The sequence below is a fragment of the Pteropus medius genome, unplaced genomic scaffold (assembly GCF_902729225.1).
Source record: "Pteropus medius unplaced genomic scaffold, Ma_sr-lr_union100, whole genome shotgun sequence".
NCBI classification, from domain to species: domain Eukaryota; kingdom Metazoa; phylum Chordata; class Mammalia; order Chiroptera; family Pteropodidae; genus Pteropus; species Pteropus medius.
In genome coordinates, this window is record NW_024350926.1 from 10414468 (window position 1) to 10433243 (window position 18776).

Sequence of the window (18776 nt, forward strand, 5' to 3'; positions counted from 1 at the left end):
GCCCGCACCCCTTCCTCTGGAAGTGCGACTCGAACGGGGCGAGGCGAGCTGCTATGCAGACCTTACAGGCCTTTCCTGTCGGCTCTTCCACTTTTCTAGCAGGGAAAAGTCAGGCTGGTTTGTCCCTCACGTGACCACGTGAACGAGAAGGGGCCTTGATATTTAATCACGAGGCTCTTTTGGGAACTTCTCACCACTTTGCAAAGCGGGCATCAGGGGTTCCTTCGCACCGGTGGGAAAACCAAGCCCAGAACGATGCAGCCCCTTCCGAATGCCACACAGGGCGCACACACAGAAAGAAACAGCACTTGCAGCCAGGACGGTGTGACCCCCAAAGATCGAGCTCGTCCCCCTAAAAGACGATCCTGCTAGAAACCCCACGCTGGCCAGTCTGACAGATCTGCCTCGTTACTGACGAGTGCTCCACTGTGCCGAGGGCCTGTGCCAGGCGGCGGGAGTGGGGACAAGGCTGGACTCAGGAGGGGACCCCCAGCTGCAGTTCCTGTGAGGCTGCTGTGGGCAACAAAGGGGAACTGTAAGGAAGATGGGCGCCCTGGACGCGGGGAGCTGCCAGCTCCACCTGCTGTGCCCTGGCCCCCTCCACGCCCCCCACCCAGGCCGGCGGAAGAGCCCGCGCAGCCTGTCACAGGCGCCTTCTCATCCTGGGCCTTGCTTTCCTCCTATCTGCAAAGCGGGACAGACAGCTCGGGCTCAGGGCGCTTGAAACCTTCCAAGATGTGGGCAGCGCACTGAGCCCAGGGCCCCGCGTGCAGCGAGCCCTCGGCGAGAGCGGCCATGTCCTTGTCACCGTGAGGTCGTCGTTGGGCACACGGGGATGACGAGAGGCAGCAATTCAGTCACTTGTTCAACAACCAGTTACTGGACCCAGACAGGTAAGAGCACCCTTGAAAATTCTAGATGCCGCTTGCAGGTAAATGGTTTACTTCCAGGGATTGTTTTGTGTGCGAGAGCAGCGTCCGGAGGCCAAGTTACTGACTTCACTGCTCAAAAGCAAAAACAGGGGCCACTGATGACATCGTTCTACCGACGCCCGAGGACCGTGGCCTCACAGCATAAAAAATTCTCTGAAAAAAGAACCGGCAGAAACTCCAGGCCGGAAGTCACCCTTGTGATTATGCTCAAGTTCCAAAGAGTGACGTGGTTCAGACAATGACTGTCTGGACTTGAATTGGGGTGGGCGGGACCTCCACTTCCTGGGAATTACAAGTTGATAGATATTGATGGTAAGAAAAAGGAAGATGTGGGTATTGATAGGTTTTCCTGAGAACTTGCTAAGAGGGATGAGAGATTTTCCTTCCCCAAGATGCTACTGAAAAGATGTGGTGAGACACGGCTTTTATGTTTTTCTCTGGAATGTCTCCCGTCAGGCGGAGCCGGGAGAGATGCTACCAGGATCCGGGCTGGCCAGGCCTGCAGGGCGGGTGTCAGTCTCAACCTGAGGTTTCGAACACACAGAGCAGTACAGACAGCACTGTTACAAAATACCCACCCTGACCCAAACTCAACAGATTTCAACCATTTTCCTTACTTGCTTCAGATCTCTATTGAATACGAGTAGACAGTAAATGGACTCAGATATAAAGGTTGTCCCTTCCTTTGGCCCTATTCCCCTCTCTCCCCAGAAGTGACCGTCATTCTGAAGTCAGTGCATATACTTCCTGTCCATGTGTCCATACGTTTATTAATATAATAAATAAATTAATATATACGGTCCTGCGATCGAAATACCGCATTATATGTAGGTTTTTAAAATCTGTATACATGATATTCTACGGTGTGTGTTTTACCCTAGCTTTCAAGATCTCTTTGAGATCCGTCGATGTTATTAGTTACAGATCTAGGATTCACTTTAGAGGAGTGACCCTTGGGGTGTCTGACCCCCGGGGACACGTTTGGAAGGGTAGCAACATATATTATCCCAGATCGTGTCTCTAGGAAGGTGTCTTCGGCTCATTCCGCAAACTGTCAACTTCCTGAGACCAAAATGCCAGGACGGGGCATAAAATCTGCTGAGACAAGGAACAAAAGCTACTTGAAGAAACTGGCTGAGCAGCCAGCCGGGCCATTTAAGTGTGAGGTAAAAGGAAGGGTAGGGAGGGGAGGGTCTTTACAGGATTTTTGAGCTCAGCCGCCTAGAGTTCTTTTTCTCTCCCCCATCCCTGCATTAGCCACTGATGTTTCAGATATTTCCACCAGGGTTAAACCTGCCAGTCCTAGAACTTCACGGAAATGGAATCGTCTGGCCCGGACCAGGTCCGGCCGCTCCTCTCGCTGAGCAGCCCGGGTTCTGAGGCGCCTCCAAGTTGTCGTGTGCTCGGAGTTCATTCTTTTTTCCTGGCTGCGTGACGTTTTGTTTTATGAACACACTGCAGCTTAATGCTATTGAGTTCGTGTCCATGTTTTTATGTGGACACAGTTTTGCACGGGCGTAAAAAAATAATCTTCCTCCTGCTTTCCAAGTTCTTCTAGCTGGGAAAACAATCAAACTAACGGAGACAGATTAACAGGTGAAAACATCCAAGACTGATTATGACAGATATATATATATATATATAAAACGAGATTGAAACACACTGGGCGGTTGAGGCTTCTACGCCATTACGGATAAAAGAGAAGGAGGCAGAAGAACTTGGAAGGTGGAGGCAAGTTGTTTTTTTACGGCTGCACAAAAACGTGTGAGCTCCGCAGGCTCCGCTTCCTTGCCAGCATCTGCTACTGCCAGTCTTTCTTGTTTTTAGCCATTCTTGTGGCTGTGTGAGCATCTCATTTTTTTTTACTAAAAATTTTTGTTAGATAAAACTAATTTTAAAAGCAAACAATATTATATATGACATATATATGTTCTAAATATATTTGTCTATATTTAGAGGACAGATGTTTAAAATTCTAATAAATATTATTCTAAGGATATGGTCACAACACTGTATATAAGAAATCAAATTTAAAGAATGATGCCGTTATGTATATTATAACAGTTCTAGACTTTTATGTGTCTGATAACGTAGCTTCAAAAGATCTCAGTACAGATTTAATTTGCTTTTCTCTGATCACTAGTGACGTCGAACATCTTTTCATGTGTTTATTTGTTGGTCATGTATCTTCTTTTATGATAAGATACATCTTATCATAATCTTTTGTGCCCACTTTTTAGTTCTCTGCCTATTTTTTTTTGGATTGTTCACATTATTATGGAGTTTTCAGTGTTCTTTGTAAGTTGAGTCAGATATATGTTTCGCAAAAATATATCTAGTCTTGGGGCTTACCTTTAAGAGCAAAATTTTTAATCTTGATGAAGTCCATTTATCTTTTTTTTTCTTTTATGGTTTTTGTGTCTTTTCCTAATCTAATATTTTACTCTAAAAGTTTAATTAGTTTTAGTTAGCTCTTACATTTAGGTCTATGAATCCATTTTGAGTTAATCTTTGTATGGTGTGAAGTGAGGGTCAAGGTTAATTTTTTTCCATATAGGATATCCAGGGGTTCCAGGACTATCGTGGAAAAGACTGTCTTTTCTCCATTGAATTATCTAACTTGGCACCATTGTTGAAATTTAATTGACCGTGTTAAGTGTGGGGCTATCTTTGGAAACTGTATTCTGTTCCAAATAAAAATCATTTTCTTCTCTCTTCCTGCCAGCATTTTGAAATTACCCTGTTTAAAGGGCTGTGCGTTCCTACCTATCCTTGCGCCTCTGACAAACAGCCCCTTACCCTGGTCGCCACCGATGGCGCCGGGGACGGCTGGGCGCTTGGCCTGGTGTCCTGTGCTCCGCGCCTGCCCCCTGCCCCCTGCTCTCCGCCAGCATTTCAGGCACCTGCATCGGCTCCCATGGCTCTCAACTAAGTAAAAAGGACTGACCTGAGGTTCTCACTCTTGTGTTTTCAAATCCTCCACGGACACTGAAACCTTCACAGACACAGCGCTGGTAACAGTGGCTAACACTCCCATCCCATGTGTTGTCAATGACCTCAGCATTCTACAAGTTAGTTCATGGCCTCAACAGTCTTATGAAGTAGGAATGATCCCGATTTACAGAAGGCGTCTGAGGCCCAGAGGGACTAGGTGGCTCGTCCAGGATCACGCACACAGTAAGCTGAGCTGGGACGCATATCTCAGCTGTCCCCAGAGCCTTAGACTACTCCAAAATGCCAAACTGCCAAATCACCCACCAGACGACCCTCGGAAAGCATCATTCAGCGGAGAAACGGAAATGCCAAGAGAGCCGAGCTGGAAGCAGAGGCCGGGCCCAGCCTTCGAGGCCGAGGGCCTTCCCGCTGCCGCTGTGTCTTCCTGGACTAGGTTCGGGCTCCCCTGCCCGAACCAAGCACCTCCTGACTGTGGGGTCCCCACGCGCAGCACCCTGTGCTTGCAGAACTGCATCCCGTCCTTAGCCTCTCTGCAGCCCTCTGCGGATCACACCTCCTCCGCGAAGGGCTACTCTCCCCCACCTGTCATGGCCGGAACGTCACCTAGGAAGCAAACTCAGGCGACGGTGCCCTCCAGGCGTACTCCGGTGGGCGAACGCTGAGCCCTGCGCCGGAAAGCATTGCATTAAACTACGAGAACACACATGTGAGATAGAACAGCATCTCCTCCAAGGGTTCGTAAATACAATTACAAACTAATGTCTATTAAATCTTTAAAAAGTTTCTGTACAGAATGTTACATGCATAACTGACTCCAGTACCCACTTTGCCCTTCCTCCTACTAATTTTTATTTTTCCTAAATAAAAGTTGGGTGGTTTCTTTGTCCGACATGGTTGTATTATGATTCAGAGAAACGAGCGTTTATTTGGAGTCAGTGATTTTGATTTCTAGGGTGCTCTCTGTCACTTATCAGCTGGGCGACCTTCAGCAAATTATTTAATTTCTCTGAGCCTGTTCCCTAATCTGTAAAGGGGGATGGTGATAAAGTCCCCACTTTCATGGGTTGTTGTGGGAGTCAACTGTGATAACCAAACGCTTTGAAAATCCTAATCTTTTTGAAAGCCACGGAAGAAAGAACTTGGGCTTCAGGCTCAGAAGAGGCAGATTCCCAGCTTCACCCAACACATGAAAGAGCGTGTGATAATGAAGCCTCGCTGAGTCGCTGGGCGGCTGGGAAGGCCGCCCCCAGAGCCAGGGGCCCGGATGCCCACCCCGGCCCGGCCCGGCCCGGTCCTCACTCGCTCTTCCTTCAGCAAAACGACAGCTTATTACAAGTCACGGCCCTTCTCGAATAATCAAACGAAATGATCCATGATCGGATCTCAGAGACTTCCATGGAGGAGGCTTGATTGACAGGAAGAGAGCATTCTTAAAGACCCACGTGATCATTCCGCTGTCTCATTCATTCGTCCCTCGAGCAGCCTCCACTGGCTGCCTACGGTGCTCACTGCCCAGCAGCATTTCAGGTGCTGGGAATACGAAAACGAAGAGGATCGATGGCGCTTCTGGAACTTCTCGGAGGGGCTGGGGAAGGAGGCGGCTGGAGGGGAATAATCTGGGCGCAGCCTGAGTGCCGGAGGAGAGGAATCTTGGGCAGGGCCGATGGGGAGCCGAGCTAAAGTGCCCCCTGAGCCTCCGGCTACAGGACTCCCCGTTAGCTCTCCCCGTTAACGAGTTCACTGTCTAGTGGGGGACACGGGAATAGAAACCAAGAATGACACTAAAATGTGCTGGTCGTGAGAGGAAGGCACCCACACGCAGCGTCGCGGGAGACGTGAGGACTCGTGCGAGTCGTCAGGCTGTTGGTCTGTGATTTAGGCTGCGCTCGCTCGCTCTCTCTCTCTCTCTCTCAACATCTCGCCTTGCATGACGCTTCACAGTTAAAAAGCACTCGCATTCTAGAATCAAGAAGACGTGGCGTGTCAACTGTAACTTACAAAATAAATTAATTAAAAAATAACTTAAAAAAAGAAGACGTGAGGCAAACACACACACACACACGATGGGATGTCATTCAACAATCAAACGGAATGAGATCTTGCCATTTGCAACAACGTGGGTGGACCTAGAAGGTCGTGTGCTGAGTGAAATAAGTCAGACGGAGAAAGACAGATACCATATGATCTCACTTATCTGTGGAATCTGAAACAAAACAAAAAAATGAACAAAAGGGACCACAAAACCCAGAGAGAATAAGCTGATGGCAGGCACAAGTGAGGGGGAGGTGGAGGGGAGGAAAAAGGAAGAGATGCCCACAAAATACTGCTGTTCTTAGATGGGATTTTTTTTTTTAAGTACTTTCACATTTGGTGTTTCATTTGATTTAATGAAAATACGAATGGAAAATGGAAAATCCCCATTTTACAGAAGAGGAAGCAGGCACAGAGGTTATCAAAGTCACGTGTCCTGATACTAACGCTGGGGATTACGATGTGGTTTTTCTCTTGGTTAAAAGTACGTTTCTAGTAGGTGAATAAGTTACTTCGTTATCAACCCGATAAGAACATTATCTGTTTTGAACCTGCGTCTGTCTAATTTCACTCTTTCTTTCCTGCTGTGTATTTTTTAATTCCAGAACGTAGGAAGGGCTTAGAGTCCTGTGCCACTGTGACTTGAACAAGCAAGAACATGAACGATATTTTGGGTCCCAAAGGCCTCATAGTTTCAAAGGCACTGTAATTACAGTCCAGCGACATTCTACCCTCAGGAAAGAATCTTGCAACTGTCAAACTCTGCACTGCCGTTCTGTGATTTGTTTTTATAACCATCAATACGATTTTAAAGTGCAGGTATCCTACAGGTGTCCTAAGGTAGTTCCTTTTTTGCTTTACGCCATTTTCGCTTACGAAAGTTTTCATAAGAACTTTCAAATAGCGGGCAAAACTTGTATTCATGAAAAAGGCACACACATACGCACACACGGAGAAAAGAACTATGGACGAATACAAACCCAAATACTAATGATCGTTATCTTTGAGTAATTGGATCATATTTGACTTCTTTTTTGCTTTAGTATATATCTTTTTTTTTGTCGAGTAAGCATAGATAGCTTATATAATTTAGGTAATAAATATATAATTTCACTTAGTACTGAAACTGTGCCAAAAATGCTGTCAGCAGTTGGCAAAAAAGGAGCATAATTACAGAACAACGGAATCTTTTCAACAAGCGCACGTCAGAGATTCCAAACTCACTGAGGATACTAAATAGTACCAGTTTTTGACAAATGGATGTGAATTCAATAAGTTTTGATGTATAGCCAAAGAGAGTTACTTAAAAGGGAGTGTTGGCTGCTGATCACCACGCGACACAGATTTCTAAGTTATCCCGTCTTCGAGACACATGACCCCACCAGCGTGTAAAAGACTCCGATTCTGACTCAAAGCGCTTATAATTTAGTGGAGTTTAATTTCATGGGGCCGGTAGTGGTTAGGATTTGAAGGTAAAAATTGTGCCAGGTCACAATAACTCCCTAAAAATATGTAAATCACAGGGGTCCACCTACCGTACAACTGCGATATGTAATAGGGCGAGATTCCGCTAACTCTTTATTGGTTTTCTGGAGTTAATTCTCGATCGATTCTTCTGTCTCTCGGAGACGTCGGCACGACCCGCTGGCCTGGCTCTGTGACTCCCGACGTCACCCATGTGGTGACTCGCTCGCTTCTTCGCTTCAGACCACTGCTGCTCTCTGCCTGTTTTTTTTTTTCCCATCTCTTCCTTATTTAATCCTCATCACCCACATAAATTCACGTGCATCCAGGGTGCCATCTACGAGGGTAATATTTATTCACAAATAATCCCTGAACAAGAGCGACTGGGCAGTGCTGAAAGTCACCAGCGGCCGAGGTGGGCTGCAAAAGATGAGGAAGAGCAGGAGAAGGCGGGGTGCCCACTGCACATTGTGTGAGTCAGGCCCTGTGCCGGAGGCCGGGGACCCACATGGCCTCCGAGGGACCCCGTGCCTCAGGGAAGTGGGGAGACAGCGTGGGAGACGGCCATTCACCTGACAGTTACACAAACACACCCAAAATGGTGAGCACAGCAGGGAAGCAGGAGGTGCGGGGCTGGGGCACTGAGCACAGCCACGGACCCCGTAAATGGGACCCGCCGGGGAAGTGAGCGGCCGGGGAATGTAAGTGATCCGGCCTGGGGCAGCACGTGTTGGCTGGGCAGAGACGGAAGGGGCCCAGCCCGGGAGCCCGCCGCGTGCCGGGCTGTCCGTGAGGCGTCCGCGGCCCTTCCAGCACGGCGGGGAGGCCGGCATGAGGGGCCGCAGGTTCTGACTGACGCAGGGAGCCTCGGAGAGCTTCAGGGATGGGCGCCAGCTGGGAAACGTGGGTGGGGCCGGGAAAGACCCCCGGTGGGTGCCAGGCTGCGGAGCGTGGCTTCGGGGGCTGGCAGGCCAGCTGTGGTTGGTCCAGGGGAAGGTGGCTTTGGGAGGGTTTCCCGACGTGGGAAGGAAGGACGGGGGAAGTCGGTTAGAAGCACCATGTCAGCCAGAGCGGGGGAGGCACCGCGCTGAGGGGCAAGCTCGGAGGGGGAGGCGTGCGGAGGCCGTGACCATAATCCATGTAATGTTTTCAGAACTCCCAGGGCACAGCATAGGGTACAGAAGAACGCGTATCTTCTCTGAGGCTTATGCTAAGTTATGGAACTTATTAAAAAAAAAAAACAAAACGCCTAATGTTTTTCTAACCAAGATAGAATTCCAGTCAAACATGGCTGAAAGCACTGGCCAGCGAATAGGGCAGGACAGGTGTCCTTGTAAGACAGAGTTAACCCAACTCATTATTTAAGGCACAATTCATTCCTATGTCTTATAAATGACAGTCTTTATTTTCAATTCAGTCCTTGTTTGATATTTGACTTTGGGCTGGCCCCCTTGGCGACAGCCCCGAACTGTGTCTTTTTCACATCGGTTGTCAGAGAGGACGTTGAGAGGCTGCCGGATGCTCGTCCCACCTGCCAGCTGCTCCTCATGGCCAAAGAGCTGGGTCTCAGGTACGTGGGGGAGAGCGGCGGGCGTGACCCCCTTAGCCGCTACCCCCTCTTCCCTGCTGCCCACCCCTGAGCCGCAAGAGAGAGCAAGCGGCACCCCTATCCACAAGGGGACTCAGGAGTCCCCTGAGGCCCCGCAGGCTGGGGCTGCAGTGGAAGGAATTTGCAAAGCCTCTGCCCGGCCCTGCCCCTGGCCTGGGGGTTTGCAGCTTCTGAGCAGGCCCTCCAGGCACATGTGGCCAGGACTCTGCCCCGCATGGCGATCTTATCTGGCTCCCTGCCCGTGCATAGTTTATGGTGAAATCGCCGCTTTGGGTCGGGGCCCCCAGCTGAAGAGCACAGAGGCGAGGCTCTCTGGGGTTCCAGCATGCAGCCCCCTTCGGCCCAGAGAAACGGCCCAGCCGCGTGACAAGGCTTAGGCTTGGGTGTGGATTCCTTGGGTCGTCCTCCACCAGCCAGTGGGAAGGGTTGACATCCGGGCCCCACCCCGGCCCCTCAGAGTCAGAATCTGCATTGTCGACAAGACCCTAGGTGATGCGTTGGCAAGCAGAGGTCGGCCCGGGGGTCTGACAGCTGAAGTCTCATAGAACCATGAATACTGATGAAGTGCTCAGGGGCTCCTCAGAGTTTCAAAGGAGAGAGGTCCCAGCCACAAAGTTACATTTCTAAAAAGCCCAGAAGTGGGACAAAGAAGGATTTATAGTCTTAAGAGTGTTTAATTGACAGTATTTAAAACAAAACGAAACAGGCTCAGGGAGCTCGTGCCCTGCCTCAGGCAAGCGGCCCCCCACTTCTCTGCCCCTGGGGTAAAGCTATTTAAAGGATGTGGGAATGATTTTTAAGAGTTTCCCTGACTTTGGGACAAAAGACTGCTTTCTGAGAATTTGAAAAAAACTCTTATTGGAGAGCAAAAGAGGAGAGCATTTTTTTTTCCGTTTATGCCTAATGACTGCATTTAACGTCTGGTCTTGGGCCCACTCAGTGGCCTGGGAGACTGGCTGAGTGTGAGGGCTCTGGGGCCAGCAGGCCACATTTCCGACCCTGCCACCAGTTGAGTCACTGTGGACAAACTCCTCAAGCAGTTTAGGCCCATCTCTCCTGCCCGTAGGGAATAACAACAATCCCGCCTCACAGGGTGGAAGGTGTGGACATGTCTGAAGTTAGACCGAGCCTGGGCAGGCTCAGAGGTCCCTTCTGCTTGTTTACAAAACGACGAACTCAAGGTGCCCAGCTCTGCTCACTCCCTCCCAAGTCCTGTCCCCACCAGGCCCCACCAGGCCCAGCGTCACCTTCTGGCCTGGCTCCAGCTTGTTTTCGGCCTGATTTCTGCATAGGATCTCTGCCCCCCACCCCCCAGAGAGCGGTCCCCCGCTGAGGAGGTGGCCTGGCCATTCCTGCTGGCCTCGTCTTCCTCCACATTTCCTTCTCGGCACTTACCACGCTCTGAACTTACTGTAGTTTGGCCAGTTCACATTATTTACTTCCTGGCTCGCCCACTGTGGCAGCGTTAGCCCCCAGGGGGCACGGTCTTGTCACCACCACCTTCCCCAGCACCTGGAACGGGCCCTTGACCCAGGAAACGCCGGAACGACGCTGAGTGAATGAGTCAATGTAGTAAGAAATGCTCCCAGGAAGAAACACTTGGAGCTTGAAGTCCCCGGGGAATTCGGGGTTTGCTGCCTTGGTCTGAGATCAGGACAGACTGGATGGAGAAGGGTGAGGCGGACAGTGGGCCTCCCTGGGCCCCCGTCACCCCCTGTTGCCTCGAACACCAAACAGGGCACTGGGGACTTCCACGTGGCCACCGGCCTGTCGCCCCCAGGGGCCTTCCTGCCGCTTAAGAAAAAAGCCCTTTCTTAAGTGACTTTCCTCGGCCTAGCACACCAGGGGGGCGCCGAGGAGATGATCGACAGAAACTGATACTTTTCAAGTTAACTCTTACAAGTTACTGAGGCTTGTCTTTGCAAAACATCCGATTTTTAGAGAAGGCAAGTTTGTTGCAGCTCTCTGTTCTGTCGTCTCTTTCAGTAGGGTATGGTAGCGGAATATGAGGTACATACTTTGGTCCTTGGTGGCCCAGGGTAGAATTTAGAGGGCAGGGAGGGCCACCGGGGAGCAAAGTCCGAAGCTTCTGCTTATTGCAAGAGGACGGGAGAGAGAGGCAGGTCCGAGGGGAGGGACATCTGGGCTGTCCGGGAAGGAGGTAGCAGAGCGCCCTGCCCTGCCCTGCCCTGCCCTGCCCTGCCCCGCTGGGTCCTGGGAGTTGGGTAACAGGCCCAGAGGGGACTGGGTGCTGAGGGTGGGGGGAGGGGTGCTGGCTGGGATGTCTTCAAGGGAGTCTCATGTCCTCTCTGAAGGGCTTTTACATAGATAAACGTGGGTGGGGAGAGAGAAACCACCCCAGGGAGAACAGTGGGAGGCTCTGCCAGAACCAGCTTCCAGGTGCCCCCTGAGAATTCCCAAGTCTTCCCTAAGCCCCACCTGAAGGCCCATTGTTCCGCAATCTTCAGGGTGGTTTTGGCTCTAGGCTTATCTAAATCCTAGGGGTAGGGGGTGGGGGCAGAGAAGAGTTTCTGCCTTTAAAGTGGGAGGACAAAGAAAAACCACTAGCAAAGGCTCTTTAATGGCTGGAATTTCAATGCTTCAAAAATAAACTGCCTACAAAAGTAAGAGAGAAGTTTGGCTTTGCTTTGAAAAACACGCCTTTCCCCTATCCCTATCCACGGCAGGCTCACAGATGGGGCTCCCTTAAAACCCTGTGCATAGGGGTAAAACGGGACTGAGCTCCATTCCTATGACGTGATCGGAACCTTTTTCCAAACGAGCACAGAGAGGTACACAGAGATGGACGGTTGAACAGATTAGGGAGTTTGAAAAAGGGGACCTATGTCCCACACTGACGAGGGGAGGGTCTCAGGACCAGTCATCGACCTCTGTCCGCGTTTCATTTGGAGAACGGAGATGGAGTCTCCCCTCGTTCGTTCCTTCGTGAGGGTTAAATGAGACAGATCGGGGAGAACACCCGCCCGTCACTGGCCCACGCTGGAGCCTGGGTACCGTGAGGGCCGCGTCGTCAAAATCGTTCACCCCTTTCCCATTTCCCAGACAGCACAGGAGACTCTGGGGCGGATGCACAGGGGAAGAAAGCGGCCCAGCCTTCAGCGAAGCTGGTCTAGAGCGAAGACAGCCACTCAGAGAGATGCAACAATCCTGTGTATGAATGAAGCGCGTGTGCGCCAGGGGTGTGGGGACAGGCCCTGTGGCCTGACCGGACTGCGGCCTGAGCGGACGGCGGCCAGTGAAAGGGGCCGCTCTGGGAGGGAGTCGCACTGCTTACTTGTTCCGGCTCCTAGCACAGCGCCTGCCACATAGAGGGAGCTGAGAACAGACCTGCTGAGTGAATGGAACTAACTTAGACTTCTGCTCTGTCCTTGTCGAGAGGAAGCCCCGAGTTACAGCAGTGCGAACGCTGTACCCTGAATGGGGCAGGGGTGCCAAGGAGGGTCGGAGAGAGCAGGCCAGGCCCCCGGTCAACACGTGTCATTCTGGGGGCTCCATCTTGTCCCCGACACTGGCCTAGGAAAAGTGTCTCAGAGCCCAGAGGAGAAAAAGAAGGGACAGCCACGCCACAAGGGGGACACAGGCAGAGGGCTGGGAGCCGGACACGGGGCCGTGAGACCGAAGGGCCACACGGGAGGCTGAGTATGGCGAGGACTGGAATGGACAGGCCAGGGCCACCTGAGGGTCTGGGCTTTGCGCAAGAGCCAGTCTGCGAGTGTGTGAGGGGAGGCAGCAGCCGCTGTCACAGCGGGGTCACCTCGAAGCTGCATTCGGCTCGACGTCACTCCGCTTCCTCCCAAGCCCCACTGGGCCTGCTTTCCTCTGCCTTCCCCAGGACAGAGTGGAGGTGAGGGGCACCCGGCCCGGAGGCTGGGCGCCCATCCCGGCCCCATCGACTGTGTCCTCTGACAAGTTACTTGACCTTCCCGTGCCCCGGTTTCCCCAACTGTGACGGGGCGGCTGCTGTGAGCACTGCATGGATTCGTGTAAAGGCTCGAGAGGAGGGCGCAGCAGTAGTGAGCGCGGGTGCCCTCCGGCTGTCAACCCGCCCGGGCCCCGTGTCCCTGTCCCAGCAGGGGGACCGCCCTCGCCGCCCCCACACCCGTGGGCTGCGGGAAGCCTCGGCGTGTCTAAGGTAGAGGTCATGTTTGGTCACGTGTGCGTTTTGGAGGGAGGCGGGTCGACAGGCCTTGAGGAGGCACGAGGACGGGGGGTCCTGACCCCAAGAGCTGCGAGTGAGGAGCGGAAAGAGTCGGGGGTAAAAGCGGCGGGGCTCAGTGAGTGGTCGGACGTGGGAGGCCAAGGTGGACGCCCCGGTCTCCAGCGTGGGTGCCTGGGGGTTGGCGGGGGCCAAGCTGAGACCGAGAACGTAGGAGAGGCGGGCTCGGGGGTACGATGGCGACTCTTGTGCTTCTGCTAGAGGCGTCCGGCTCACACTGCTTTTCGGCTCAGCACCTGCCAGCGAAACACTCTGCTATTCGAGAGCTGGGTGCCAGCAGTTACGCCCCAGGGTTCGTGGAAAGATGAGCGAACTCAAACCGAACACCTGAAGCCCAGTAACGGCGCAGAGTGAGCACCGGTGTCTCCGTCACAGTGACGCTTCTATAAACGCGGCTCTCGAAGCCTCCGCCGTCTGTCCCCTGTCCTCCTGCGGACTCTCCTTTCCCTGTCTCTCTGGTCGAAATCACAGTCCCTCCAGCTCATCGAACACACTGGCTTCTCTGCGCTCCGGCGGGGGGCCTCTCCACCTTCCCCCCGTCTCCCCTTAACCTCGATTCCTCTTTCCCGTCTCAGCTAAGATGTCCCTCCCCCTGGGACGTTCTCCACGGCTCCTGAAGCCTGGGCTGGGCGAGGGACTGTCCTGCGTGTTCTCGTAGCCTTGACGACATGGGGCCTGCAAGTCCCTGTGCTGGCAGCTCACGGGCAGGACCACGCCGCCCTGGGGAGCGCAGTCTTCCAGGCACTGTCTGCTCCGTTGGAGCGCAGTCTGCACATTTTGTTCAGATGAATGAATGAATGAGTGAGTGAGTGAGCGAGCTGGACTTTCAGGGAGAGATGCAGATAGAAGGTACAGAACGAGGGCTATCAGCCTATGGATGATGGTTAAATCAGTCATGAGAGAGACGAGATTATCGACAGCGAGCCCTCTTCATTCTTGATCTCTCACCTTTGACCCTTCTGTTTTTCTGGAAACTGTTCTCCCTGGCTCCAAGGACACCCTCCGGTTCTACTTCTGCGTCTTCGGCGAGAGATTGCCTCCGATCCCTCTGCTCTCTTCCGCCCCAGCCATCCCTCGGCCGTGCATTTCCCCCATAATCACCCCCACGTCCAGCCTCAACTCGGCCGCTGAACTCCTGATCTGCATTTCCAGCTGCTCATACGCACTGCAGCTGAACCTTTCGGAACAAGCCACGTGGACAAGGCCATTGTCCCCACCCTCACTCCCACGCCGCCAACCAGACTCTCCTCCCCTGTCATCAAACGGACCTCTGTCCACGCACACGACACCGAACTGTCTCGATTCCTCCTGCCTCCCGCCCTCCACATCCTTCCTCTTACACATCTTGCCGTTTCGGAGTCTGGGACTTGACTTCTCATTTCCTTCGCACGGCCACAGTCCAAGTTCCGGCTTCCATGACGGGTCGCCTAGACCAGCGGTCCCCAGACCTTTCTGGGCCCCGGGACTGGCGCTCCTAGGAGGATCTGAGGTGGAGCGGAGGCGCTGATGCTGGCGCTGGGGAGCGGCCGCCATCTCCCCCGCTGGCCCCTCCTGCAGCCCGGTCCGCGGCCCAGGGGTCGGGGACCCGTGGCATAGGCTATTATAATAGCTTCTGAGTGGGCCAGTCTGTCGCCAGGGACCTTTCTAAAACCCGAGTCTGATCAGGCCGCTTTTCCTCTCCAGGACCTTCCAAGGCTGCACAGCCGAGTGAGGCCGAGCCCCTGACCGAGGCGTGCGGTGGCTTCACAGTCTGGCCCGGACACGCTTGTCCAGCCTCATCCCTCCCAAGCCCATGCGCCAAGCTCTCCACATCTGTCTCTGCACTGTGTCTGAATTAGCTATTTTCTCTCTGAACCCCTGCGTCCACGAGTCAGGACCGGCCCTGACCAATCGCGGATCTGAAGGGCCTAGCGGAGGCCTGAGAAGCAAGCGTCTTCTGAATAACTGGCTCTCACCACCATGTCCAGGGAGCGGCATGTCACCAAACCCGCCCAATCCGACGTCCAGCTCAGTGTGTGACACAGGACGTGCTCGGTTAAGGTCTGGGGGAATTGCTGGCAGCACGGAATGTAAACCCCACGAGGACAGGACCTTTATTTATGATTTTTGAACTGAAATACATTTGACATATAGCACGGTATAAATTTCAGGCGGACAACACGTTGATCCGGTGTGTTTATGTGGCTACCACTGTCGCACACTCTATTTTGGTCACTGTAGTATCTCTTCTCTAACGGTGTGTGACACAATAGGTATGAACAAATATTTGTTGAACGGAGGAGTGAATGAAACCCTCACCTCGAGCCCCCTTTCCCGTGGCATGTACCATCTCGGGCATTTTTCTGGTAGAGTGAAGGTAGTTGGCACCACGACGCGGCTCCCATCGGGGCTGGTTTCCTAAGCATCTAGATCTCGTTCCGGAGAAAGCTGATCTTCCCCACGGCCAGTGCGGAGGACTGATTCTGGGCCGGCCGCGGGTTGCGTGGGCGTAATATCCCGACGCTCACTTGAACTTAACTAAGGCTTCTTCTCATCTTCGCTGAGGCTTCGGGCCACGAAAGATCATTCCGGTCTCCCATGTGGCAAGGTCGATATTAGAAATATAAAAGAGAAATTGGATGTCGAACGAACTTACACTGAGCATTTTGGTTTTCGGGGGGGAAGAGGGTGTCGCTTATTTGTAAAACCAGAGGTGCCAGTGCTTCTCAAAGTGGGTCCACATCAAATTCAGATACACTGTGAGAAGCCTGGATTTGGGCTCCTCCTCAAATGAACCGAATCTGATTTTCTGGAGGTGGGGCCTGGAGATCTGCATTATCAACACAGTTGGCCCCGTATCCGGAGCAAGCTCTCACGGCTCCAAGGACACTCCTGGTTTTACTTTGCCTACTGCTTGGGTTACAGCACCTTTCGATTCTCTTTTATTGGCTGCTTTTTCTCAAGCTCTTTGGAGATTTTTTCCCCTGTAATTTCACTATCACTTAGAACTGTTCTAACTACTCCCCCAAACGCAGGCATTTCCAGTGTTCCCATTGGGCACTCTGCGTGGTCAGCGAAGGCCCCAGGGGACTTCCGTGCTCTGAACCTCAAGAGCGGCTTCACGGATGCTCCCTCTGTTCCCTTCTTCCCGTCCAAATCCTGACTGATTCAAAAGGAAGACTGAGTATAGAGCTGGTGACACAGATCAGTCCGTACTCATCACCCTCCGCCGTCGCTGAAGTGGCAGACATTCGTTCAATGGCTGCAAGACAACGGCTATGAAGTCTGCCCATTAAAATGCCATGAATAAATATCAGACGCCTTGCTTATTGCTTGACAGGTACCCTCAGTGTTTCTGACCAGTGCTTCTCACTGACTGTCTCCCAGGGCTCGGGTCCCAGCCCAGGCTCGGGCCGGGCGTGGGTGCCTTGAGGTGCGTTAGGATGTAGTGAGGGCAACAGATAAAAGGAGCAAAAATGAAAACGAAACCAAAACCAGGTCGATTTTGTCAAGTCACGGGGCTGAGGCCTGGGCCCTACACGGGGGAATCACCGTGGGCGCCTTTCATTGGTCTCGCCCCAGACCACATGACTCAGAAATCTGAGCGCCTGAAAGCCACTAAGGCTGGCCGGAATGCTCCCGGGCGCACGGGGACAGCAGTTCAGATGGCACGCCCCCGGCCCATTGGGACGGGAGGGTGCTCTTAAAGCTGCTAATCCAGATCAGACCCCTGTGCCCAAGTCCGGCTGCCTCTGTCACAGCCAGCGTGACATATGGGCACTGACTGTGAGAACAGGGCTGAAACAGACAAATGCTTTCGGAAGACTGTATCTCGAATGTGTGCCGCTCACGGTGCTTGAGTCCTTCGATTGTCACTAAGTGTCACTAGCCTTGGCATTCCTCAGCATCCCCACGTCACAGGCGAGGAAAGTCTCAGAACGGTTAGGTCACTTCCTCAGCGTAACTCGGCTGGTGAGCCGCGCAGTCAGGATTCAGACTCATGCCTGCTGGCTCTAAAATGCGTGCTCTTTCCACCATACTTGGCTGGCTGTTATATCAAAAGAGGAAGGAAAAAAAGGCTGCTTGTCTGTCCTTTGGGGCAGTGTGTGTCTTTGGTCCGTTGAGGGAGGAAGAGCATGGCTATAAAGATGAAGGATCGTGCTGTGTACGAAAAGAAGGAAGGGGAAGTTGGAAATCATTTCCTAGAAAGCTTCCTGGGGAAGCCGTTCAAAGCAGGTCAACGCTGGCAGATGACGATGACTGACAGAGCCTGGTGCCCGGGAGGACGGGCAGGCGGGAAACGGGACCGTGCAGGGCCGTCTCGGGAGCAGCGTGTGTGGGCGCAGAAAGCACTGTGGGATCATGTCCAGTAACCGAGGGACGGCCCGGGGCGGCCAGAGCCGGCAAGTTCTTGGGTACCGGGCACAGGAGGCCCACCTGTTCCCTGGGCAAGAGAGCCTCGTGGGACCTGAAGGCCAGCAGTGACGGTGCGTGAGCTGGTCAGAGCGTGCACTGGCCTCAGAACGTGTGCGGGGTCGAAGTCAGGGGAGCCTGGAGGCCCCATGGCGACTGTAGCCAGCCAGGGCCACACACAGGGTGGTGGCAGAGAGACGACATGCAGAGGAAGGATGAGCAGAGGGCAGGACGAGAGACAATTCGGAGACGAGTCCCCCAGGGCCTGAGTTGATGTTGCAGGCTGCTGGGCGGAGGGGAGAAGGGGTGTGATCAGGAAGATCGCGTCAGATGGTGTCAAGGACCCAACAGAGGTGGGTACGTTTATCCAGGGCCGGAAGAGCAGAGGGCCTGGAGTTTGGGGGTGTGGAGCTCGAGGCGGCGGGAGGAGGGGAAGAGGCACGTGAGGCCGCTGACACATCCTGGCCGCCAGGGCAGACTTAGTGTCCACCTGCCGGGGCGTGACGGTCGGCGCCTGTGGCCCATGGAAGTGTTCCACTCGAGTGGATTCCTATGAAACGTTAACTGCGTGAACATCGCCGATTCGAAGAAAAGAAAAGTGGAATCAGAAAACCCTGGGTAAGAGGAGTTTTGGAGTCTCTCTCGTGAAACGAAGAACAACGCTCGCTAGCTGGTTAAGTAACTGAAAATCTTCGCGCGTTACTAAAAAGTCACATGAAGTTAATTAAATCAATTTTTAGGCACTGACTGAGATTCTTCCTACAGAGGGGACCGAGGGGGTGGGCGGGAGGTGGTAGCACTTAAACTCAGTTGCAGTCATGCCAGATTTCCTTCCCGATGTTTATTTTTCTTCTGGTTACATTTCAGACAATTAATAGTGTCTAATGACTCAGGGTTTTGTGTAATTACCACCCATGGGTAGAATTTTTCTCTTACGGAATGTTCCTTTTACACAGGCCCTCCGGAAGTGAAAGAAATTTATGGTTATTCATGAAAGCCCCCTACAGGCCAAGAGAAATGATCAGATTTTGAAATAAATTTATTACTCATCTATATCTCTACTTCGTATCCTTTCAAAAGTTCCAGTCGTTCTCTCTCTCACAAAGAGCCTTTCCTTCCTTCGACTTTAAAATGTTTGAGAGAAATGGAAATTAAA